The following is a 26,555-nucleotide window of genomic DNA, read 5'->3' as shown; positions in this document are numbered from 1 at the left end:
ACAATCAGTTCCTTTTGTCTTGATTAATGATATATTGTATAGGAAAGATCACAATGGTGTCCTCCTTCGATGTATTGATTCAAATCAGATTACAAAAATCTTGCATGAATTCCATGATGGCCATTCGGGAGGTCATTTCTCTCCCAAGACTACTGCATATAAAATCCTAAGGGCTGGTTACTATTGGCCAGATGTTTTCAAGGACTGTCATGCATATGTAAGGAAGTGTGTTAAGTGTGTTATGTTTGCAGGGAAAGAACGGCTGCCAGCATTACCGTTACATCCTATAAAAGGAGAACAACCTTTTGACAGGTGGGGTGTTGATTTCATTGGTCCTATTAACCCACCGTCAAGTGCAGGCCACCGGTGGATCATTACTGCAACCGATTATTTTACTAGATGGACTGAGGCTGCAGCACTGAAGGATGCTAATGAGACAGCCGTTCTTAATTTTTATGATGATATTGTGAACAGGTTTGGAGTTCCCGACTCCATAGTGTCAGACAATGCACTAGCTTTTGTAGGCTTAAGGGTGACTGATTGGGCTATTAAACACAACATATATCTCAATACTAGCTCAAATTATTATCCTCAAGACAACGGATTGGCAGAGTCCACAAATAAGAACTTAATCAGAATCATCAAACGGACTTTACAAGAGAATCAGCGTGATTGGCATTCAAAGCTGAAGGCAGCCTTGTGGGTGGACAGAATCACACCAAAGCAAATTATTGGAAACTCACCTTATCGGTTGGTTTATGGGAAGGAAGCAAGGTTATCAATAGAAACAGAATTTCCAGCACTAGATATGGCTGCTCAGATGGTGTTATTTGAAGAAGAAGATCCTATGCAAGTGCGTTATGCACAGTTAATGGAATTGGAGGAAAGTAGGAGAAAAGCGGGACAAACAATGGAGTTTCAACAGTTGCAGGTGAAGAAGAGTTTTGATAGGAAAGCTAAAGCCAGAGAATTCAATGTGGGAGATGTTGTACTCAAGTGGGATGAGCTCAAGAGCAGACCAGGCAAGCACACCAAGTTTGATTCATTTTGGGGAGGTTCGTTTGTCATAACAAAATGCAAGGAACACAATGCTTTTCAGCTGGCCACGCTGGAAGGGGAAAATTTGCCATTACCGGTAAACGGTATTTACCTCAAACCTTGTTTTGAGGTCTGTCCTATTTTATAAGTAATAGATTAGTGGAGGAATAAAGTGCTGCTGCACTATTTACTTTCAGTTTTGGTGTTCCTAAGTGTTGTTGCACAGTTAAAAGTTAGCTAGGCAGTAGGAATACTAATAATAGTAGGCTCATATCAACTAAGGGGGTTGTGTAATCAAATCCTGCATTCTATATGCTGGAGTATACTCAACATGCATACATCATGAAGAACTTCATTACACAGCCCTCTCACCTAATACTACCTTGCCTATTATTAGTATCTGTAATGTCTAGCTAACTTTTAGTTTCCCTGTTTTCAATAAGTGTTTTGAACAAAAGTTGCTGTTAAATATTCAAATCTGATAGATAACTGAGACAAAATAGTCCAATATAAGATTATGAATGTACACCTATCCCTCAGGATAGGGGAGCCAAGCTATTCAGAGCCATAAATCTGCACTCAGAATTCTATCTTACACTATTTTATCTCAGCTATTTACCTTAGTCCAAAGTTGTTCCTAAAAGACTCACTGCCCAATGGATTTCTAAGGCTACTGGGTCCTGTATAGCAGGCATACATATAGTAGAAGTCGCCAAATTGTTATCTAAAATTTCATTACCCATGTAATGAAAGCCAAAGGATGCATATTTATCAAATGATTGCATTTACAAAAGGTACATTGCAGTGTTTAAAAGGAAGAAAGGGCGTATTTTTCATTTGTATTGAACAATGATAGATTACAAATTGAGTTCATGCATCTGAAGCATATTTATATACACTGAGTTTCTTAAAACCTCACACAAGCCGTGAGCTTAGCATTTCTATCTTTCCTACATATCCAAAACAAAAAAGGATAGAATCAAATAATGAGTGTGAGGATAACCAGTCATTGCCTTGGGTTGCTTTGACTGGTTATTGGCTGCTCCGTTGCCCTTATGAATGTTTTCTCGATCTTCAGACTTTGAAAAACTCCTACTTTCCTGCACAAACAAGAAGAGGTGTTAGATCCAACCGATCTAAGCAATGAAAGATTATCCTACAACATATCATTTATTATAGCCTATCATATTTCTGTTTTGAGAGGGCGGGAAAGATAAAGACAAATCACTGCTTCAGGAAAAACAAACACTTATGCTAATGTGTTTGTTTCATGTGCAGATAATTAGTTACTCTAATTGGCATGTGCCCCTGACCGAGGCTCCCTTCGGGTATGAGCCCGACATACCCTTTAGAGTAACTAATCTCAGAATATCAAGTGGAATGATGAAGAAAACAACTGAAGTATCAAAGGGACATGTTTGTTTTAAATATGAAACCTTTTACTTTACTATCCATGATGTGCATAAAAGAAGATATTAATGAATAAACTGTTTTAAGGGACATATTATTTCAATGTGAAACCTTACAGTATTTAAAAAGGGTCAATACCACATCGTGAAGATAAACAATTCAATGCAGCAAGTTGGTAAAGAAACAGAGTATTTGAGTTTTAAATGCATGTTCAAACAGTGAACTTCAATGAAATCAGAATCAACTGGTAATGAAATGAGTGTCACGAGCCCGTGCTCGAACTTCATTTCTACATAAGATCAATCACAGCATGTGCCAAAGTCAGAAATTTAATAAGGATAAAACACAATCTCATCAAAAGGTTGTAAGTTTGCTAGTCGAAGGTGTCACTTGGTGTATTATGCTGGCTCTACTCTGCAGTGAAGCTAAAGTTTATATAAGGGAGTTTCGCTGTCAACACAAAGCGGTAGGCAGACACATAGTAACGAATAAGGAATGAATGCTGGTTTAGTGGATTATGGGCGTATAGGGCATTCTATCGGGTCTCACAAATTTTATCCAATTTGCAACATAAAGAGAGAGGGGATTGCTAGACTGCGCGATCCTTACACTCGTGGGAGGCGGACTGTCATTCCAGCTATGGAACAACTCAAGCCCCAGATAATGGCGACAAAGGGCAATGAGAAGCAGTCAGAAGTTGATCCAAACAATGTTATTCCTTCTTTCGAGGTAGCAAAAGAGCTCCTTCCAAATGCCCTTGTGTGGGCTTCTCTACATGGCTTTGTTGTTGGGGACAAGGCTGTACAGAGATCTGGACATATACCAGGTGTTGGCTTGACACATGCTCCATTTTCTCTCTTTCCAGCACCTTTTCCTGAAACTTGTTGGAGTCAGGCCTGTGATTTAGTTCCCTTATTCAACGAACTCATGGATAGAGTAAGCATGGATGGAATTTTCTTGCAAGAGTCACTATCCGGGACACGGAAGGTTGACGACTTCATTGCTCAACTGTTAGATATCCATTCTAAAACATTGCAAGATAACATAAGATAGGAAATACGCCTTGGTCTACACCGTTCAGATTATATGCTAGATACTGAAACAGGATCATTACTACAGATAGAGCTAAATACGATTTCATCATCTTTTGCTGGACTTGGATGCCTTGTTAGTCAGCTTCACAGGTATTTGATCAAACATTTTGGGGATCAACATTGCTTGGATTTGAAAAGAGTGCCTGAAAATACTACAATGAAGAGATATGTAGAGGCATTAGCCCATGCCTGGAAAGAGTTTAATGACTTAAGTTCTATTGTGCTGGTAGTTGTGCAGCCAGAAGAGCGCAATATGTATGATCAACATTGGATTTGTATGCTCCTAAAAGAATTATATGGGGTGTCAACGGTCCGGAAGACTTTAGCTGAAATTGATGCTGAGGGAGAAATTTTATCAAATGGAAGTCTACAAATAGGACAGCGAGTTGTTGCTGTTGTTTACTTCAGGGCTGGTTATACACCCATTGATTATCCCTCTGAAGCAGAGTGGAGGGGCAGGCTGATGTTGGAGATGTCTTCTGCCATCAAATGCCCATCAATTTCATATCATCTTGCTGGCTCGAAAAAAGGTTCAGCAGGAGTTGGCTAAACCCAATGTTCTTGAAAGGTTCAATACATGTGTACATAAACTTTCTTCTAATCATACATTGGTTATCAAGGGTGACAATAGTTCCTCTCTTTTGGGTGAGTCTCCCTCATTTGTTGACACTGCCAAGCATAGACTATATGATGGTCTAAGGACTAGAAGAAATCCTTTGAAAAGGACTGATGATTGGACACAGGTGGACAACACAAAAAGAGGAGTGTCCTTATCAAATGGTTGAAGAAAACACACAAACACTTATACTGAGAGATTTATCAATAATAAAGATGATGCACTCAAACTTCGGAAATGCTTTGCTGGATTATGGAGCTTGCATTCCAATGCAAAAATTATACAGGATGCAATCACAATGCCAGAAGCATTTGTTCTTAAGCCACAGCGTGAAGGAGGAGGAAACAATATATATGGTAAAGATGTAAAAAAACAGACACAGCACGTTATTTTTCTGGTAAAAATATATGCAAAATGCAGTGTATGCAAGTTGTAAAAAAACGAACACAGTAAGTTTCCTGGTAAATGTGGTGCGAGCATACCTGTAGAGAAAAAGATTTGCATTTAGAGAGAAGCCCATTGAAAGCCCAGCATTCTTTGTCAATGGCGGCACCAAACCCTCCAGAACTTTCTTCGCTATTCGCACTTTGCAAAATGAAAAATGCGATGGGAATGCAAAACTTTTAGGGTTATAAAAATCCTTTATCATTTTTCATATTCTCCCTCAAGTCTGCTGGGCTTTATTTTGTTCAACATAATAAAAATCAAACATATTTGATAAATAGATGTTTTTTAATATATCAAATATGTTTTACTTTTATTATATTTTTGTTTTCATTTTGGTCCAAAGCTGGTATTTATTTGTAAAAGATATTTAATTACAATGCAATTATAAATTGTAATTGAATATTATTATTCGAAATATCAAAGGTTTATCCATATGCAAGAAAGAGACTAAGTCTTTTGACTTAGTTTTGAAGGAGGAGTTAATTCAGGAGAGATAAGGCTCTCATTGAAGAAGTCTTTTCAGTTTGGAGACATAAGGAGAGCATATAGGATCACGCATAACCACTTGGGAAACATTCAAAAGGAGTTGAGATATTTTTGGAGACAAGAACGTTTTTATAGGAACATGAGTTTGTTTGAAACCAAATGGAGCAAATCTAGGGAGGTTGGAGCATTTTTAGGTAAAGGGTCGAAGTTGGACTTTTCCACCATTTTGGGGGGCTTTTATTACTTGGTTAAGTGTTTTGAGGTTGTTTCTGGTGATCTTTTGGGTTGATTATTTATTAAGGAAGACTTTTCCAGGTTTATAGCCTTTTTTGGTGTCTTCTAGACTCCTCTTTTTGAGGCACTTTTCTTGTATCCGACCCAAATCAGTTGGGGGTTTTTGTACTTAGTGCCTAAAGACACTTCATTTGAAAGGAGTTCAGATTTATGCAAGAATAGTGTTTTGAGAGACTTTTTTCTTGTCCTTAGCATTTTCTTTTGTACAGATTCTGTAACTCAGATTTGGAGATATGATATATGAAACAGCATCTTTTGGAGCAATTTTCAATGGAATCAAACCTTGTTATCCTTCCATTTTTTTTTGTGTACAAGCATGATTGATGAAGCCAAATTTGTGAGTTATATTACTCCTTGTTTACTTGTCTCAGTCAGTACCTTAATATAGGAATGTATGTATGTTTGCAGGTCATAGTATGTGTTTTAAAGTTCAAAATTTTTGAGTGAAACATTATTATTTCCTCATTGGTTCGTCTCAAGACATTATTATGAAATACTTATGCAAACGTATAACAGGAAAGAAGTGTTTATCAATTGAAGAAGAATATTGCAGACTGAGATCATTTTCTTATTATTTATCTCTCACATTTTGGTGTATCACCAGGTTTTAGTTAATTTTAGTTCAGTTTTAAGTACCATTTCTGTAATTTCTTACCCTTTACCCTGCAAAGTTAGTCCAATATTAGAGAATATCAGGTGATTATCCAATAGGAACCGGCCTAGGAATCGGAGGTTTCATTTCAAGTTGCGCATTGCCCACATGCAGAAGTGAATCCCATGTTAGGCCAAATTACTAAACTTGTAGTTTAGTAGGGTGCAAATTTGAGCCTTAACAGAAACTTTAATAGATTTATAGCACTGATGAACATGTGAAGATTGCCAAGGAAGAGAGTCTAAGAGGAAAGTTTGATGACATGCGGATGGCTAAAGGTGAGAATATGCAATAGTATGGTCAGAGGATAAAAGAGATAGTTGGTGAGATCAAGAGTGCAGGTGGTAAAGTGGAAGATGCCACAGTAGTTAGTAGGGTGTTGAGAACCCTACTACCGATCTATGCTATCCGAGTTGCAGCCATTCAGGAGCTAAAATCTATTGATAAAACTCAGGTAACCCTTGACTCCATCATTGGTAAGCTTACTGCTTTTGAATTAAATGGTTATGATGGTAGTGTTCAAAAATCTGAATCTACATTTAGAGCTTTAGTTTCTAACCCATCTATGAGGAAAAGTAGAGATGTCAGTCACAGTTATGAATCTAGATCTAGCAAAGAAGTTGATGATGAAGACAGTTTGGTTGAGCTTGAAGCATTGTTGGCCAAGTGGTTGCCCAGAGGTACTGGTAAATATAGAGGTAAATTACATCTGAAATATTTTGCATGCAACATGATTGGACACATTGCAACTAACTATCCTAATGGTGATAATGAGCACAAGCGAGAGAAATTCAAGAAGTACAAGGGAAAATGCAAAAGAGATTGTCTTATTGCAATTGATGGTGGTATCACTGATGAGGAATTTGATGGTGATGCTAATGAAGACATTGTGTTTGTAGCCATTAAAGAGGAAACATCTTATCAAAAAGGTTTAGTTTCACGCATGGATAATTCTGATGATTGGATCATTGATAGTGGTTGTTCATATCACATGATCGGTGAATGGAGCAAATTTCTTTCTTTGAAGGAATTTGATGGCGGTGTTGTAAGATTTGGTAATGACTCACCCTGCATGGTTAAAGGTAAAGTAACTATAACCTTTAATGGAAAGAGCAGTGTAGATGATTTCTACTGGGTTGAAGGTCTAAAGCACAATCTTTTGAGTGTTGCACAACTCGATGACAGAGGATATCCATTGGAGTTTAAGAATGGTATGTGCAAAATCTATGGGAGCAAAGGTGAACTGATTGCAACCAACAAGCAGACTAAAGGTAACTTGTTTTTTTCTGAATCCTAAAGTCAACAACTGTTTAATCGCTAAAATAGATGATAGTTAGCTTTGGCATAGGAGATTTTGTCATATAAATTTTGATAACATTGTTTAAGTGAGTAAGTCCAAGACAGTGAGAGGTTTGCCTCAGTTGGACAAACCGGTTAATGCTCTATGTTAGGAATGTCAGTTGGTAAATATGGCATCCTCAACTTTTAAGAGAAAATCTTTTTCAGCGGAACATCTGTTAGATTTGATTCATACAGACCTTTGTGGACCAATAAGGACTAAAAGTATTCAAGGTGACAAATACTTTATGATCTTCACTGATGATTGCTCAAGAATTATGTGGGTCGCATTCTTGAAAGATAAAACAGAAGTATTTAGTAAGTTCAAGGCATTCAGGGCCTTAGCTGAAAAGGAGAGTGGTAAGAAGATAAATTGTCTGAGGACTGATCAAGGCGGTGAATTTACTTCTGAGGAAATCACTAGATATTGTGAAGAAAATGGTATCAAATGACAACTTTCTGCACCAAGGACACCACAGCAGAATGGTATTGCAGAGAGGAACAACTAGTCAGTTGTTGAAGCTGCTAGAATGATGTTGATACAAGGAGGTGTAGCGAAAACTTTTTGGAGAGAAGTTGTCAGCACAGATGTCTATACTATGAACCGGATTTTGGTAAAAAGAGGTAAGGATAAGACTCCTTATGAATACTGGTATGGTAGATCACCTAATGTTAGTTATTTTAAGATATCTGATAGCAAATGTTTTATTAAGAGAGGTGATTATGTTAGCAAGTTTGAGGCTAAAAGCACGATGAAGGTATATTTCTTGGTTATTCCACCAAGAGTAAGGCCTACAAATGTTATAACAGCCGGACATAGAGAATCATTGAGAGTGTTGATGTTCGAGTGGATGAGTATTCTGAAGTCTCAGGGGAAACCAATGTGGAGAAAAAGGATAAAGATCCTTGCATTTTGTTTATGGAACCAGAACCAATGAAACCTAAAACTGAGAAAGAGAATATTTTTGTACCAATTCAATTGGAATAGGTAGATTCAAAAGAAGAAGATGATAATGTAGAAGAAGAACCTAAAGATAATGATCATGTTATTCTGAGGTATGTGATACTCAATCACAATCCTGAACAGATTATTGGAGATAAGGATGTTGAAGTATTAACCAGAAGAAGAATTAGAGAGAATTTTTGCATGATCTCCACTATTGAGCTTAGAACTACTAAGGAAGCATTTGGAGATGATCATTGGGTCAAAGCTATGGAGGAGGAGCTTGAACAAATTGAGAAGAACAATACATGGACCCTAGTACCCCGACCGGAAAATAAAAATGTGATAGGTACTGAGTGGCTATTTAGGAACAAGCTGAATGAAGATGGTGTAGTAGTTCGCAACAAAGCTAGATTGGTTTGCAAAGGCTATGCACAAGAAGAAGGAGAAGATTATGGTGATACTTTTGCACCAGTGGCTAGACTGGAAGGTGTCAAAACTTTAATTGCATTTGCAGCACATAAGGGATTCAAAGTATATCAGATGGATGTGAAGTCAGCATTTTTGAATGGAATACTAGAAGAAGAAGTATACATTGAGCAGCCAGATGGTTATGCTCTGACTGATGAAAAAGACATGGTATGTAAGTTGCACAAAGCATTATATGGGTTAAAACAAGCACCAAGAGCATGGTATCACTAGTACATTCGGGGCTAATTTTCGACGGCCTTTCGTCAAAATTTTGACTACATTTCGTCGGACTGTCAACAAATGTAGCCGTTGAAAACTCATCGTCGGACTTCCCGACAATGCCATTGAACGTCAGAATTCCGACCACACCATGAACTCTTCCAACGGCGGCTATGATCGCTCCTCCAACCAAAAATATCATCGGAGGACCATCGGAATGCTAACGCTCGACCTCACTACCATGCATCGAAGACCGTCCGACAAGGAAGTGTCGTCGGACATACATCATCCTTGTCGGTTGTTTTTGTAGTTGTCATCTAAATTCTGACAGAATCATAAACTTTACAGAAGCAGAAGATACAAACTGAAGAGTCGTGTGCAAGTAAATTTCATAAAAGAAAGCAAGCAAGCATTATCTTGAATGACATGGAAACAAGCTCATCAGCTGCCCAGAAGAGAGCAATTGGAGAAAAGTAGAGGAAAGTGTTAGAAGGGTGATAAATACATAGAGAGTATGAAATACAAACAAACAATGTCTGGAGTGTGTGATGTGGTCTCTAATTTATGCCCGAAGGGACTAACTGGTTTTGGAGTTCCCGGGAAACCTATTGGGCCACGCTTGGAGGAAATCATTGTGTTCATGCGAGGGCCACCTTTTTTCTATTATGAGAATGATGCTTTTGTACCGAAGGATATTTGGAAGACAATATCCAAAAAATTTTATGGTGTGGAACCAGAGTTGGTGGACTCGAAGTACTTTTTAGCTTCCAGAAGACCAAGAGGTTATGTACACAATCTCCCAATAGAAGGGCGATTTCAAGCATTACCTCTCCCCCCCATGACTATTCAGGAAGAACTTCCTCAAACAAAGGACTATTGGCCTCCATGGGATCAAATAAAAAAATTGAATTGCATAGACTGTAGACGATGTGGTAGTGTCCTTCGTGAAGAACTCTGTACTATGATTGAAAATTCATGAGGGAAACTACAAGATAGTGAACAGAAATACATTATTCAAAAGTGTGAAGAATGGAACTTGGTTTGGGTGGGGCCAGGTCAGGCGGCTCCTCTAGAGGTTGACGAGATAGAAATTATATTAGGATTTGAAAAAGATCACACTCATGGAATTTTTTGTGCGACTGATCGATTGTACTGTTTGGGTAATGCATTCCAAATAGATATAGTTGCATAACATTTACCTGTCTTGAAAGCATTTTATCCTGATGGCATTAAAGTTCTTTCTTTATTTTATGGTATTGGTGGAGCAGAGGTTGCTTTGCATCAACTTGGGATACATTTAAGTTGTGTTGTATCTGTGGAAATATGTGAAAAGAACAGGCTTTTTCTTAATAGTTGGTGGACAAAAACCCAACAGACAAGCAAGTTGATTCAAAGGGAAGATGTCCAAGATTTGAATACAGAAGTACTAGAGGACTTAGTAGACAATGCTTTCATTGACTTCGGAAGATCTCAGTAGATGTCTTTAGGTCTCAATTGATGAAATGCCACTTAACACATGTTGTTTACCTATTTCATCCACTGAGACCTAAAGACATCTACTAAGATCTTCGGAAGTCATTGAAAGCATTGTCTACTAAGTCATCCAGTACTTCTATATTCAAATCTTGGACATCTTCCCTCTAAATCAACCTACCTGTCTGTTGGATTTTTGTCCACCAACTATTAAGGACAAGCCTGTTCTTTTCACATATTTCCACAAATACAACACAACTTAAATATATCCCAAGTCGATGCAAAGCAACCTCTTCTCCACCAATACCAAAAAATAGAGAAAGAATTTTAATGCCATCAAGATAAAATTCTTTCAAGAGAGATAAATGGTATCCAATTGTATCTATTTGGAATGCATTACCCAAACAATGCAATCGATCAGTCGCACAAAAATTTCCACGAGTGTGATCTTTTTCAAATCCTAATATAATTTCTATCTCCTCAACCTCTAGAGGAGCCACCTAACCTAGCCCCACCCAAACCAAGTTTCATTCTTTGCACTTTTCAAGAATGTATTTATGTTCACTATCTTGCAGTTTCCCTTGTGAATTTTCAATTATAGTACAAAGTTCAGGAAGGACACTACCACATCGTCTAGAGTCTATGCAATTGAATTTTTTTCTTTGATCCCATGGAGGCCAATAGTCCTTTGTTTGAGGAAGTGCTTCCTAAATAGTCATGGGGGGAAGAGGTATTGCTTGAAATCGCCCTTCTATTGGGAGATTGTGTACATAACCTCTTGGTCTTTTGGAAGCTAAAAGTATTTCGAGTCCGCCAACTCTGGTTCCACACCATAGAAATTTTCGGATATTGTCTTCCAAATATCCTTTGGTGCAAAAGAACCATTCTCATAATAGAAAAATGGTGGCCCTTGCATGAACACATTGATTTCCTCCAAGTGTGGCCCAATAGGTTTCCTCAGAACTCCAAAACCAGTTAGTCCCTCCGGATATAAATTAGAGACCACATCACACACTCCAGACATTGTTTGTTTGTATTGCATACTCTCTATGTATTTATCACACTTTAACACTTTCCTCTTTTTTTCTCCAATTGCTCTCTTTTGTGCAGCTAATGAGCTTGTTTCCATGTCATTCAAGATAATGTCTGCTTGCTTTCTTTTACGAAATTTACTTGCACACGACTCTTCAGCTTGTATCTTCTTCTTCTGCAAAGAATATAAATTATAATTCAGGCTCAGATGATTAAATAAAATAAGCATTTGTAAAGAAAAGATGTAGTCATTGGATGTTACATATTATCTGACAGAAAGATCCTAGATCCAATTCTTGGAGAAAGGAAACATCATTGATAAAAAAATTTCAAATAAGACTCAATCAAATAAATTAAAAATGTTTTATGTAATTTTTAAAAGTAGAACTCATGCAATGTTTTCTACATTATGAATGAATGGAGACATAGAGGTAATCCATAAATTGTGCCAAGCTAGTGCACTTGAATAATCATTGCATACGTGGAATAATGGGAATATAGCAAAGAACCTTGCGAGGAACCCTTTTTGTTATTTGATATGTTCGATATCTACTGATATGACATTCAGAGCATTCAGGGTATCTTTGTGTTCATGTCAACTTTTCTTCCTGTTTGGGCTCCTTCATTGTGATAATGAGTTTAACTACTAAAATAAAGTTGCGCGTAAACCCTTATACGTCTATTGCACCACCAAAGAAGCCACAAAAATGGCAATAATTTGAACCACATGAAGAATCATGCATATGAAGGGCAGTCCCAAAGATTCAACAAGCAGCAAATGTTACAATCCAAATAGAAGTTTTATAGCAGTAAATGTTACAATCCAAATAGAAGTTTTATAGCAGCAAATGTTACAATCCAAATAGAAGTTTTATAGCAGAAAATGTTACAATCCAAATAGAAGTTTTATAGCAGCCAAACATAGAGATTAAAAGCTCATGCCTAATGGATAGGTCTGAAGTGCTATAGACAACAAGGGTGGAAAGAAAAGTTTTAGAGATGAAGAAAACACATTCTTAAAGGGATTTCATTGACACCAAGGAGTAGATATTTGTTCTTGGCCTTGAATTCCTATGAATGCATGCAAACCATTGCTAATGATAAAAGATATAGGTTTCTATAAAGAACCAATAATGGAGAATATGATATTCTTAGGAACACAAGAATATAAGCATGAATCTCAGAGTAGTCACAACATCAAAAGACAGTCTAATGATAGATTTTGAGATCTCTTTTTGGCAAAGAAATTATCAAAGGGTGACAGTTGAGATTTAGGAGAAAGTAGAGCCAATCAAAAGAAGTTAAATTTGCAGATGATATTGCCATGTTTCCCACCTTGGACAAGAATAATATGATCAACTCGATTATAGATTAGAGTTCTTTTGTAATGCATTTGGATCAAATATTTCTCAGCCTAAATCAACTTTACTAGGATCGGCTATTGAGCCTCCTGATTGATTGAGTCAATTTGGTTGGCAATGGGGAGGGCCTGGTAAAATTGTAAGGTACCCAGGTATACCAGTCTCAGTATCCCCCTCGTTACCTAAGATGTGGGAATGGATGTATTCTAAGATAGAAAGAAAAATCAATGGTTGGAATAGGAACTTTCTATCATTGGTAAGTAGAGTCCAAGTGCATGAAAAAATCTTATCCTTTTACACCATTTATTATGCATCTATGTGGTTCCTTGCTAGTTATCAAGTAGATAAGGTGAAAAAAGTTATTAGGCAATTTTGTGGTTAGATGGAAGAGGTAAGAAAAGGATGCATGTTGTTAAATGGAAATGGTGTTGCTTGAGTAATGATTATTGAATAGGTATCATTTACATTGAAGATGCCAACAGGAAGATTCATTAAGATATTGGATGAAGGTTCCTCTTCAATATATAAAGAAGACATTTAGGATGTTGCCTATGTTGAAAAAAAATATTAACTAAGTTCGGATTATGACAATCATATATGTATGTATTATTTCAATGTACCTATTATTGGGCTAGACCCAAATGTGACGTGGGAAAGGTAATTCAAAGTGTGATAGGGTTGGGCCCAAAATGTAACGTAGTAAGACATTGGATTGGACCCAAATGTCCAACGTAAATGTCAATGACAATATAACAATAAATTAATAATTTTGCAAGCTGACCTAAGGAGATCTACCGCCAAAAGAAGGATATATATATATATATATATATATATATATATATATATATATATATATATATATATATATATATATATATATATATATATATATATATATATATATATATATATATATATAACAACTTCAAGATGAAGTAAAACACATTTTCATTACTTGCAAAAATACGATCTTCTCTTCCTATCTCTTCTCTTCTATGTTAGTGATCTACTCTACTATCCTTAGTGAATGTGTTGATCTGCACTTTAGCGAACCTCAAGGACTTATTAAGCGAAGTTGTCAATATTTTGCTTCAACCTGTTGAAGCCATCTTCTGCTGATCCGCTCCTTTGGTCATCTACTGCTGGTTAGGGCTGCATCATCTATCATCTTGGCAACTTGCTGTTAGGACAACAATCAGAGATAAGTCTATCATATTGTAATTGCCTACCATTGATATAATACATCTTATAGTTTAAGGCTGGGTTTTTCACCTCCAAGAGGGAGGTTTTCCCACGGTATTGGTGTCCTGTGTCTTGTGTTTCATTACTGTTACTATTTATTCACAGTCAGATTATAGTTAATTAATTTGTTTAACATCTTAGTACTTAAATTTAATAGCCTATTGACCCCAAGATCTAAGAAAGATAGGGAAGAAATTCTAGGAAGAGTATATAAACTTTTACAATAAATACCAAAATCAACACCAATATCAATTAAAGAGGGGTGAAGCTAAAAGACACCTAGAAATGGCTCACCAAAACTTTGATTGCTCTAATTGAGAGAGGATCTTTGCGCCCCTTGGAAGAGAATTTGATACTTTCCAAATTAGTAGGATTGAACCTAAGAATATTGATAGTGATAATGAATCTTAATAAGCTATTACAATCTATCTTTTTGAATATGTTGTCAATAGATGATATAATACTGATGTAATTTGATGTTAACTCTAAGCTCTACACGTTACTCTTAATCGTATAAACTGATTCTTTTTTTTTTCTTCTAATTTTAAGGTGGTTTAGCCTGGTTGGGGATTTGATGGAGTAATCAACTTGGTCACTATTATTGTAACCTGACTTTGTACTATGACTTTATTTTGGTAATCGGTCTTCAAACAAATAAACATTCTTCATAGAAAACACACTACACTCACATACACTCTTATACGAACCTTGACATGTGTCTTGCTTTAGGATAACCTAGTGTACCACAAGGCAAATAGACATAGACACAAGATGAGTGAGCTAGTATTTGTTTCTACCCTCATTTCATCACTTATCATCAACCAACTCAGCACTATCAATGATTAATTTGAGGTGTAAAGATTCAACAAATTGCTACAAATTTCATTGAGTAAAGGCAACATAGGTGACAACCACCCTAACTTCCACAACAAAAGTCTTACACATAAGATTCCTACCTTTTGACCTTTTGTAGTTTGATCTTGCAAGATTTAAAAATTCATATGTGCTAGCTTTTTTATCATATAAGAATCACATATATGATTTTATCCTTCGGCTAGATAATGGGCATGGTCCAAATTTTAGTTTTTTAAATTCATATTTTTTTTAAGGTTGACGATTCCTATCTAATTGTTATCCATTGACATTTTAGGATGGTGTCCACCTACTCTAAAACCTTGTGGGCACTCTTTGTCTGATACTTAAGTCCCTTGATTAAGGTTACAAACTTCTCTCATGCCTCTTGTGTCCTCCCATGTACCTCCTTTTCCATAAAAGACTTTGCCATAGCAACCCTAAAGTCTATACCATCCTTCAACAATCCTTCAACAATCCCTCATTTAAGTCTATCAACTTCTCCTCTAACTCCTATTTAGACTCAAATATGTTTTTGAAATGATCATTATTCTGGTTGTTGCAACTTTAGCTTGATTGATTTCAATTTTGAGACAAATCATAATAGCTTAGATCCTATGAAATGATCCTCACCCAACCATTCAACTATCATATTGAAGAAATTTGTATCCTTCATCCACATGTTTTCAAATTTGAATGGACTCTTACATATATTTTTGTCACCCAAAAGTTCCAACTAGATGGGTCAGTGATCTAAGCTAGAACAAGGAAGAATTGACGCTTCCATGCAAAAGGGGAAGGATGCCAAATCCTTGCAAAAGAGATACCTATCAATCGTCTCTATAATGTTACTAAAGCCCATCCTCTTATTGTTCTAGGTAAAAGCCTCATTCCTTAAACCAGTCTCAAGAAGATTGTTCCTAGTTACCCAATAAGTGAAGTCTCTTTGGGACTGATTAAACCTCAAAATAGCCACCCTTTTGTCCTAAATATGTAGGATAGCATTAAAATATAAACCAAATATATAATGAGAAAAGGGTATTGGTAGAGACAAATCCATACAATTACAAACTATAGAGAAGAAGAATAACTCCTAACGCTACACCCTTTCATATCCTCTTCATAGCTATTGGAGAAGAACTCCAAAAGATAACTAGGCTACTAGATACCCCTTCAAATTGGATCACCCCCAACTTCACATTCTTTGCTTTCTTGGAAAATGTCTTCATTTCTAATGTGGACAATTTGGTTTCTTGTAGTAGTATTATATATGCCTTTTCAAACTCAATCCTATGCTTGACCAAGTGTTGTTTGTTATGGGCTTTAATGCCCCTAAAATTCCTTGATAGGAGCTTCATGCTCACTAGGGTAGTGGGCCACCCTTCTATGATCTCAGTAATAGTACTTTTTTAAACTTTCTCTATACTTCACCATCCTTGGTTCTCAATTTATATAACAATTTCCTATCTTTTCATTTTCTCTTTCCTCAATCTAGGATAGATTTATTGGAAGGTGTCTATTTAATAGCCATCTTTATCTAGGAACCATCCTCACTATCCTCAATATCTTGCTCTAACAGATTGTCAAACAAAATATTGTGCTCCTCTCCTTATAATCCATCTTCCTCTATAATGTCCTCCCCTAATCCTGGATCATTTAATTGATCATTTTGTAATAAATCCAAGCACCCACATGCTATCCTCATCAACTAATCATTGATATCCTAATAAGGGGACCAAAAATTCTCTAGTCTCTCCCTATCTTCTATTTTTGTTTTCCTGTTGATAGGAGTGGTTGTTTGAGTTCTTAGGATTTAACGAGTGTGGCATTCTAAGTAGGGATTCAATATCCTTCCACCTTAGAGGGTTTTCTTGGAGATGATGATACTTGTTCAAATAGAAAAGATATTTTATGCTTTTTAGTAACCTGCATGTTTTCTTCCTCTATCGCAATGCTCTTTCCTTTCCCCTTATTCTTCTTTGTATAACCAACATCTGTCTCCTTGAGGATGTTCAAGATTTAATTATGGTTCTTCTAATCTATGGGCACTACAAACCCTTTTCTCCCTACCTATGACTCTTTTGGTTCTCCTAATGAGCATCTAGCTTCAGAGTTATTCTTTGGGAGACACCATTCTTCAAACCAACCCCTTTCTACAACAACCTTCTAAAACCATATCCCATTCTTAAATATAATCTCAAATTCCTCCATGATCCCAACATTCAAATCAAACTCACTGAATAATTTAGCCGTTGAGCATGGCCTACCATTAAGAAAATCTTTATCTATCCCCACAAAGCGGCCAAGGGAATCTCCTATTTTAATTAGGACTTCTATGTTCTAATATTTCACAAGAAGTTTGGAAAGACTGATCCACATAAAGGGTTCCTAATTTTATATTTCATTGGAGAAATTGGGGACCCAATCTATGCAATTTAAGCTTAAACCCTCAAAGAAGAGTAGACTCCCATATTACAAAAAAAGCTTTAGAGAAGAACCAATGCATTCAACTAGAATTAATTCATTCAGGAGGGTTCTAATACTTACACTCCCTCGAAGTTGTTAATCCACCACTCCATGAGTGTCTTATTGGGGCAACCTCCACCACACTTCATGAAGAGTGTATGATCCTTCAACTATTCTATAGCTTCCTCAAGGGTCATTTTGGATATGACAAAGGCTTTGTTATTAATCAACTTTGAGGGCTTGTCTTTTCTTCCGTCTACTAGAATGGTAGTGTATTTATGCCTAAACCCCTTAACTGTCGTCCGCGGCTGATGTGAAGCGTTTGTATGAAAAAAATTATGAGCAGTAAAATTCATTATAAGGAGGATACAACTTGATCATCAACCAAGACAAATGCAAACTCCTATGTAAAATTCAAAAAAAATCATCACTGCATCAAGAAAATTCGACACATTGTCACAAACATAATGATTTTTTCTTCAAGAAAAAAATCTTGTGAATGAATTGGTTGATTACCCTACCTTTTTTCTTCAACCGAATCTTGGCGGAACCCCAATCCAGAACTATTTCCCTCCCCCATTTTTTTTGTGCTGGCAGAGGTCGATGAGACGAAAAGGCAGGAATAATGTTTATCAAATGACTTGGTCTTTTTTTTAAAAAGTAATGCCCAAAATCGTCGGAATTTCAACGAACACGGGCACTTTTTTTTTTAAAAAACACAAATTTCATTGCCAATTCCTACTCCGTCGAAACCAAATGTTGAATTAGCGTTGGAATTCCGACGAATGCGGGCATTTTTTCAAAAAAAAATCAAATGTGGTCACAATATACCTTCTCCGTCGGAATTTTAGGCCAAACGTATTAGTGTATGAAAGGCTTCATTCACACCTAATGAAGATAGGTTTTCAAAGAACCAGTGAAGATAGCAACATATATCTTAAATATGAAGGAGATAAGATACTAGTTAGTGAAATGTTTGTAGATGATATCATATTTGGAGGTAATGACATGAGCAATGACTTCACAAATGAAATGAAAAGTGAGTTTGAAATGTCTCTAGTGGAAGAGATAAAAATTTCATAGGTTTGCAAATACAACAAATGAAGAGTGGTATTTTCATCACACAGTCTAAGTATGTGAAAGATGTATTAAAGACATTTGGTATGAGTCACTGTAAACCAGTTGGGACACCAATGGTTACAGGTTGTAAGTTGTCTAAGGAAGATGAAGCCACATCTATTGATGAAAAGGAGTATAGGTCAATGATTGGAAAATTGCACTATGTTGTTCATAGCAGACCGGATATAGCTCATGCAGTTGGTCTAGTTGCTAGATTTCAGAAGAATCCGAAGGAAACACATTTGATAGCAACCAAGAGGATTTTCATATATTTGAAAGGTATTGTTGACTATGGATTATGGTATCCATATGAAGGTAACTTTGACTTGAAGGTGTACATAGATGCAGACTGGGCCGGTAATATTGATGATAGGAAAAGCACAACTAGTGGAGCATTCTTTCTTGGAGGAAGACTTGTTTCATGAAGTAGCAACAAGCAGAGTTGTATATCACAGTCTACTACTGAAGCTGAGTATGTTGCAACTTATATGAATTGTACCTAGGCTATCTGGATGAGGCACATTTTGGAAGGTTTCAAGATGAGGTTTTCAAAACCTGTAAAGATCTTATGTGACAATAGCAGTGCCATAAATATTTCCAAGGACCTTGTTTTGCATGCACAAACCAAGCATATTGAATTGAAGTATCATTTATTGAGGGAAAAATTGCAAAGGAAAGATGTGATCGTAGAGCATGTTTCTACCAAGGAGCAGCTTGCAGATATCTTTACTAAACCTATGCCTAAGACTACTTTTGAGTATCTTAGAAGTCAGCTAGGGGTTGTACCCATTCATGAGGTCAATTGAAGCTACTTGCAGAATTTTACAGTAGGATTCATGTAGAAGTGGAGTTATTCCATAGGGGGAGCATCAAGTTGTAGGTTGTTGATGCTAAATAGTGAAATTTGACATTGCATGTTTTACTTTCAATTCGGCATTGTTGTCAAAGGGGGAGAAGAACTATGTGATTATGAGGAGAACAACCAATGACAAGTATTGATATTTGTATTGCCATCAATGCCAAAGGGAGAGATTGTTGGCATTTCCATTAAGATTGAATTAATGAAATGTTATGTTGTCATTGATGTCAATTAGTTGGTAATGATATTGTTATAATGTTGTTTTGTAACCGGTAGGAAGAGCTAGTGAAGGGAACTGTAACTGGTAGGTAAGTTTCTGGAGTGAACCGATATTGTTAAGTATTGGAGAGTTGAACCGGTAAACCCTACCTGTCGATTTGATAAACCCTAACCGATTAAGTTTGGTGAATTGGTTGTATTGGTTTATGATTTGATGATGAGCGGTAATGATTATGACACATATGCATATTGTATGAAGAGAGTTTCAAAGTGATTTTGGCGCATTGAGATAACGGTTTTTATCTTGGGAATGAGCAAGTATATTGCATGTAATGCAAAGCGCGTGATGAGTTATTGAGTTCGATGGAGTGGTGATCAAGGAGCGGTCGAGGATTTCTTAAATGATGTGCAGAGATTGTTATATAATCCAACGGTCATACTTGAACTGACTTGTTTGTAATTTCTATCAGAGAATTAGGTTTTTGTTGTGTTACCGACCTAGTGTTTTGTTTATAAGGTCGTTGAGTTGTTTTGTTTAAAAGTTGGCAAAGTTTCAGTTAAGTGTGTGGTTGCCGAACCAGATGGTGTATCTGTAGTTCGAGTAAAGGCAAATAGGAGCATGAAAAGGATCTAAACAAGCAAGTGTGGTGCTATTCAAATAGATCAGCAAACCCCTATTGTTTTCTAACAATTACAGCAGATTGAAATCCCCTAACCGGGTAAGCTCTAACAAGTTTAGTATTATTCAAATCCTCTAACCAGGTGGTCCATTAGCTTGGATTTCAAATCCTCTACCGAGATTACTCCTCACAGGGTATTGCTTCTAACAAGGCATTATAGTCAATCCCTTAACCGGGTGGTCCCTAACAGGATCTGTTCTTAACATGACTTTTTGTAAAGCTTTAACAGGCTTGGCTCCTAACAGGGCGAACTTCAGAAGAGTTCAGATAGTTATCATGTGAGTCTCATCTCACCGTGGTTTTTCCCATTTCGGTTTCCACGTCAAAATATTGTGTCAAGTGGTGAATGTTTTTTGTGGTTATGTTTTCTATGGTTGATTTGCTTAACTACTTAATCCACTTTGATAAGTCATGATAACCGGCAGCAATATGAATGAGGTTTTACTTACGTTAGTAAAAGTATTTGGATGTTTGTGGGTTTCAAGTTGTTTAGCATTAATCTGTTGTAACAGTCAACCAATTAAACTTGACAGTGATATTGCATTTATAGTTCAGTGGTTTAACTTGTCAGTTTAGATTTTGCTTTGAGAGGTTGTTTCTGAGATTGGTGAAAGTTTATAACAGTTTTTCTATCTACTAATTCACCCCCCTTCCCAGTAGCTGACCGGATCCTTATTCTTTCATCATACCATTAGTCTTGGCTTAATTTGCATGAGGGAGAGCATCATCAAGGTATTTTTCCTTCAACCATGTAGACCTGGCAGTCCCCCACACATCTTCCTTATAGAAGTGGCCTTACCATTCATGCGGGTACATACACAAGAATAGGTCTAATTGTCATCTAAGCCTAGTGTTTAGAAACCTACACAGCTCTAGTCGGTCATACACAATAGGTACCTCCTAACTAGTATGACCTTCTTACTAGAATGTGTATCTAGTTCAAGTGAACTGATAGACACGTGCAAAACCCTACACCATCTTTGCCAAAGGTTTTGAAAGTGTACAAGTAAGTAAAATGTGTGGTCATTGTTCACCACCCCACTCAACTTGTCATTTTCATCACTCTAGTTCTATTTGACTTAGTTTGGTGGACGTAGCCTCATTAACATGCTAAAATTTATTAACTATTACTACATAGGTAGGTTAATCCAGTCAAATTTTATTAGTTGACCACACAAGATATGGCTCACAGTTTCAACTCCTCTTTCTCTGTTGTTCAAAATTAAATTTATTTCTTATTACTTGCAAGAGTTTAAAAGATTGTAATATGCTCAAGAGAAAACCCCAATATACATAGGTTTATGAGTGCATTCCCAATCTCTGGAGGTATTTTACCATGCAATTCCAGAACGACTTAAACCACACACACTAAGCTTACACTTCTAGGCTTAAGAGTGTTAAACACTTAGAGTTGAATGACTTTTTATAGGCTTAATATGTTGCTTAATGTACATGGTCACACTAAGAATACACTTCTAGGCTTAAAAGTGTTAAACACACAGAGTTGACTAACATTCTCTAGGCTTAATATGTTTCTTAGTGTGTGTGATTTAAGGTTGGCCTGCAATTCCAATCTAATTATGCAAATACCCAGGTGCCATCTCGATACATCATAAATATACAATTATGTGCTCTTTCTACACATACGTGCATACTTGTATGTGTCTTTTCAACACCTTTAGTTAAGTACAATTCTCAAAACTTTCAAGCATTCTCAATGAGTTATTCTCTAAAGAAGTTATAAATTTTCAAGCTCAAAACTATTATCCAATTTGCTTTTATGCATCTACTATGCCACCATGCCTTTACTGAGCCCATTAGCATTAATAGATAAAACTGTAATTGTATAGAATTTCTTATTAAGTTGTCCATGGCTTCTTGACATGAAGTTTCTCTATTTAGCTCTGACCATTAAGCTTCCTTGACACTTTACTTCAAATTTGGACAGAGTTTTTAATCAGTTTTGAGGTTCTTGGAGGATTAGTTTAAGAACATTGCTAGGAAAAGAACCTCAAAACCCCTCACTCTTTGGTTAAGGTTCTGAAAATGCATCTACAAAAAAGTCTAAATAAGACTAAGAAATTCCAAACCAACTCTCAATTCCATTGCCAAGGTTGCTAGAGCCTTAGAATTGAGTTTAAGCTCATGGAAACATACTTACGACTACTAAGCATCTAGTGACTTTAAGAAATAATAACTCTTTCCATTTTATTTGCTTCTCTAAAGTTTAAATACTCTTGCATTAATTTGTAGACTTGCACACTAAGATAGAGATCTCGAGGTACTTTCCCTCATGCAAGCTCTTTTCAAAAGATTGAGAAAGAATAGCTTGAACCATTTTTTTTATAAAAGACAACTTTTTCAATTTTGTAGAAGCTCATACAAGACACAGTAAAAATGTATCTTTCCTAGAGGTTTGAAAGATGTCAGAAGTGACAAAACTTCTTAGACTTCACCCTTGAACCCTCTATGGTGATATGGCTACAATAGGAAATGGCTTAAATCACACACACTAAGCTTATACTTTTAGGCTTAAAAGTGTTAAATACTTAGAGTTGACTAACATTTTCTAGGCTTAATATGTTACTTAATGTATGTTGTCACACTAAGAATACATTTCTAGGATTTAAAGTGTTAAACACTCAGAGTTGACTAACATCCTCTAAGCTTAATATGTTGCTTAGTGTGTGTGGTTTAAGGTTGACTCTGCAATAGTCTTTCTTACTGCTTATTACAATGTTCTCTTATTTCCTTTGAAGCTTGACTTTCCATTTTTTCCCCACCAAAAAAAAACCTCCACAATACCAACTTACATCTCCAATATAAAACCGAAACTCAAAAATATCTCAAATTTGCATTATCAGGAATCAGTTATTTGTGAATGCCCATTCCATTGAATTTCAATTTCGATTTTGTTCAAGATGCATCTGAGTTGGTCACTAAGATTCTTCAAATTTTGTGGTGGTACTGTCATTCAAAATTTATCAACAGTGATACAAGATTATTGCGATCTTGTTTCTTGATGATCGGCTATGCTAGTCACTTACATTTTGTTTCAAAGATTATAAATTGAATTAGTTGAATGGCCAATAAGATATAATACATATATGAACATGTATTAATAAGTAATTGCTTATGTGCACACACGCACGCACGCGCGTGTACACACACATTTATATGTATGTGCATGCCTATATTTAATTATATATGTACACGTATACATACTTATGTATGTATGCATATATATAATTATTCATATTTATACATATATTAATATATAATTGACTCAATTAAAGAGTAGTATTTGTATGACAGAAGCCAGAGGAAGGTTGGGTGAAGGTGATTTATTGCTCGAGATTGTAAAGGGAATATCCTGACTATCAGAGCAAGGAGATTTATGGACGGTACAAACAACGAAGCAGAGGTATAGATAGCTTTGTGGGGGATGACGATGGCACAATTCCTTTCAATTCCATATTTGTATTTGGAGGATGACTCACAAATAATTGTTAACGCCATCATGAAAGGAGAGGCCTGGCTTCATGGAAAATTAATAAATTCATCCAATCAGTTAAAATGGAACTAGAATCATTTCATTCCTTTCAAATCTCTCGCGTATTAAGAGAAGGCAATGATTTGGCTAATGTACTTTTCAAATTAGCTACATCATTGCATGAGGTGGGTGAGGAAGGCGTTTGGGAGGATTTTTGAGGTGTGGAATTGGCCGATGTGTGACTCATACATCGTCGCGAGAGGAAGATTTAATGATCATTTAATATGGATTTGATAAGGGGTGAGTTGGTGCATTTTAAATGCAAGGGTGGGCGGTTGTTTTGTATTTCTCAAGTTGAGGTGTGCAGAGGAAATAATTACGATTGTTAAAGGGGGGGTGACTAGGAGAGCAACAGCTAGCAAGAATGGAGGCAAAATTTTCGCTTCATTCCATTCAGCAATAGCTTGCCTTTTTTGGTGAGATTTCTGTGAAGTGGATCGGGGGTATCTTTGAATTCGATGATCCCACTTTCCTATAGATCCTAGAGGTGTTGATTGGTGAGGAGTACTTGCGGTCAAAGTTTCATTACAGAATGAATGTCGACATTATTTCCATGATAGTAGCGTGGGGGATGGTTTTTGGCTTGAAGGAGGATGTGGTGTGAGTGGCATGAGTGTGCGCCTTTGATCATTCTCTATGTGGGATGACCTCTATCATTGCAAGAGAGAACATGGGTAAAGTATTGTGGTGGTAGTTTGGTGATGACATCATGCAGGATGAAACTGACATGGAGTTCAGGCCTTTCAAACTTTGGAGCAATGGCATTGACCGTGATGCCCGAATGGAGGAGGCACGTGTGGATTGGGAGGCTTTGAAGGACTGTGTCTATGAAAGGAGGTGGAGCTACAATTGGTGTGAGAGGCAAAGCAAAAGAATGCAAAGAAGAAAACAAAATTTGCTCCAGAAGATTTTTGGGTCAATGGACCAGGTAAAAAGAAGAAAAAGAATTTGTAACTTGTTTAGTTTCTATTTTGCACTCTAGAGGATGGTCGTTGATCCTGTATTTTGTTTGAGTTGGTATAATGTATCTGTGGCAATAAGCCACATTTTGCTGGTGGTGGATAATGGTCTAGAGGTGGGCATAGAGTTAATTTCATGAGTTGGATGGTTAGCCGTTAGGTGTTTCGTATTTCAAGTGGTATTAATGGTCACAATAGGCTTTTTCTTGTTCAAAGACTGATACAAGGGTTAATCCTAGTTCTAACATCTTTTTTTGTATTAAACTATTTTAATATTAATAAAAAATATTCTCAATTACCGATAAAAAAAATTTGCTGCTTGAGCACCAAAAGCTTAATCCCTTAGTTCATATCAAATTAAATTGTAAGCTCAAGTAAAAAATGTAAAAATAATCATTGAAGGTTATTAGCACGAAGGATTTGACCCTAATAAGGTCATCTAGTCCAAACAAGGTTCTAACACCCAAATGTCAACTCCACCTAAAGCGACTCTAGGGCAACAATGACAAATACTAATCAAGTTACTTATCTCACAAGCTTATCATGGTGTTGATGGAAATTTTGACCTTTTCAAATGTTTGCACCCCTCTCCCTAATGATACTCTCCCTCCCTTCTCAAAGGATGAGAGGGTTTCCTGCATCCACTTAGACACATGAGTGTAGTTAGGCAAGAGCTTATTACCATACAAGTATCAGTATAGCAAAGTAATAGTTCTCATAATTGCTCATTCAAAAACATTCATTCCAATGAAATCCTTAAACCACTATTCACATTTAGGTTTCATAATAAACATCACATCACATTTCTATTATGCAACATAACATAATAAAATTGTTCATGAAAAAGAGGGATGTAACAATTAAGAATAAATAAAATATTGTCATAATGAATTTATGTGATCATAAAAATGTGGCTTGAATTAGCATATTTTGTCCAACAAAGTGAACATGTAGAATGGGTGTCACTTTAACATCTACATTTATAGATCCTTCATTTGAAGGTGATCTTCAATCTACGATTATTCATTGAAAGATCGGCTTCAAATTGAATATCAAGTGAAATAACTATAATATATAAAGTGAGCATTAACCTAATCCTTAAAATGATATTTTATTAGGTCACATTTTTACAAAGGTGAAGATTATTTGGTTGCAATTTTGCGAAGGAGAAGATTATATGATCACATTTCAAAAAAAAAGGTTTTTTCACATTTAAATAAACAAAAAAGGATTTTAGATGTGTTCACATTTAGTACAAGAAGATAGAAAACTATAAAAGAAAGAATTTTTAAATATTTCAAAAAATAAAAGAGGTATGTTTTTTATTCTATTTTTTAAATTTAAGTTTGAAGTAATTTAAATATGATGTAGATGTCAAGTAGATAATTGTATCTCTCATTATATGGTTTAGGCTTCATCTACATCTTTCTTGAGTACATCTACTCCTTCCTCGTCTTCACTAAATTATTTTGACCACTTCATATTTCATACACCAATTATACACCTACAAGTGCCATCAATTTCTTCATTTTCACCCTCTTGATGGCCCATCTTTAAGTTGTATACATTTATAATTCCTCATTCTTAAAAGATAGGTTAGTTGATTATTTTATTGCTTATAGGCTTCAATAGAATAAAATTTTAGATAGGATCCATATAAGGAAATATACTAATTTTGAAATAGATTAAAAAAAGTCAATAATATGATTGATCCTATATAAGTGTAGAAATC

General features: G+C 36.1%; 1 pseudogene; it reads left to right on the top strand.

Moving 5' to 3' along the window:
- The first annotated feature begins 2,904 nt into the window (after nucleotides 1–2,904).
- LOC131063726 (glutathione synthetase, chloroplastic-like) lies at nucleotides 2,905–24,929 on the top strand (annotated as a pseudogene).
- Nucleotides 24,930–26,555: the final 1,626 nt, after the last annotated feature.

This window comes from Cryptomeria japonica, chromosome 1 (genome assembly GCF_030272615.1).
Source record: "Cryptomeria japonica chromosome 1, Sugi_1.0, whole genome shotgun sequence".
Classification (NCBI taxonomy): Eukaryota; Viridiplantae; Streptophyta; class Pinopsida; order Cupressales; family Cupressaceae; genus Cryptomeria; species Cryptomeria japonica.
Note: the sequence above shows the minus strand (reverse complement) of the source record. Positions and strands in the feature narration are given on the sequence as shown.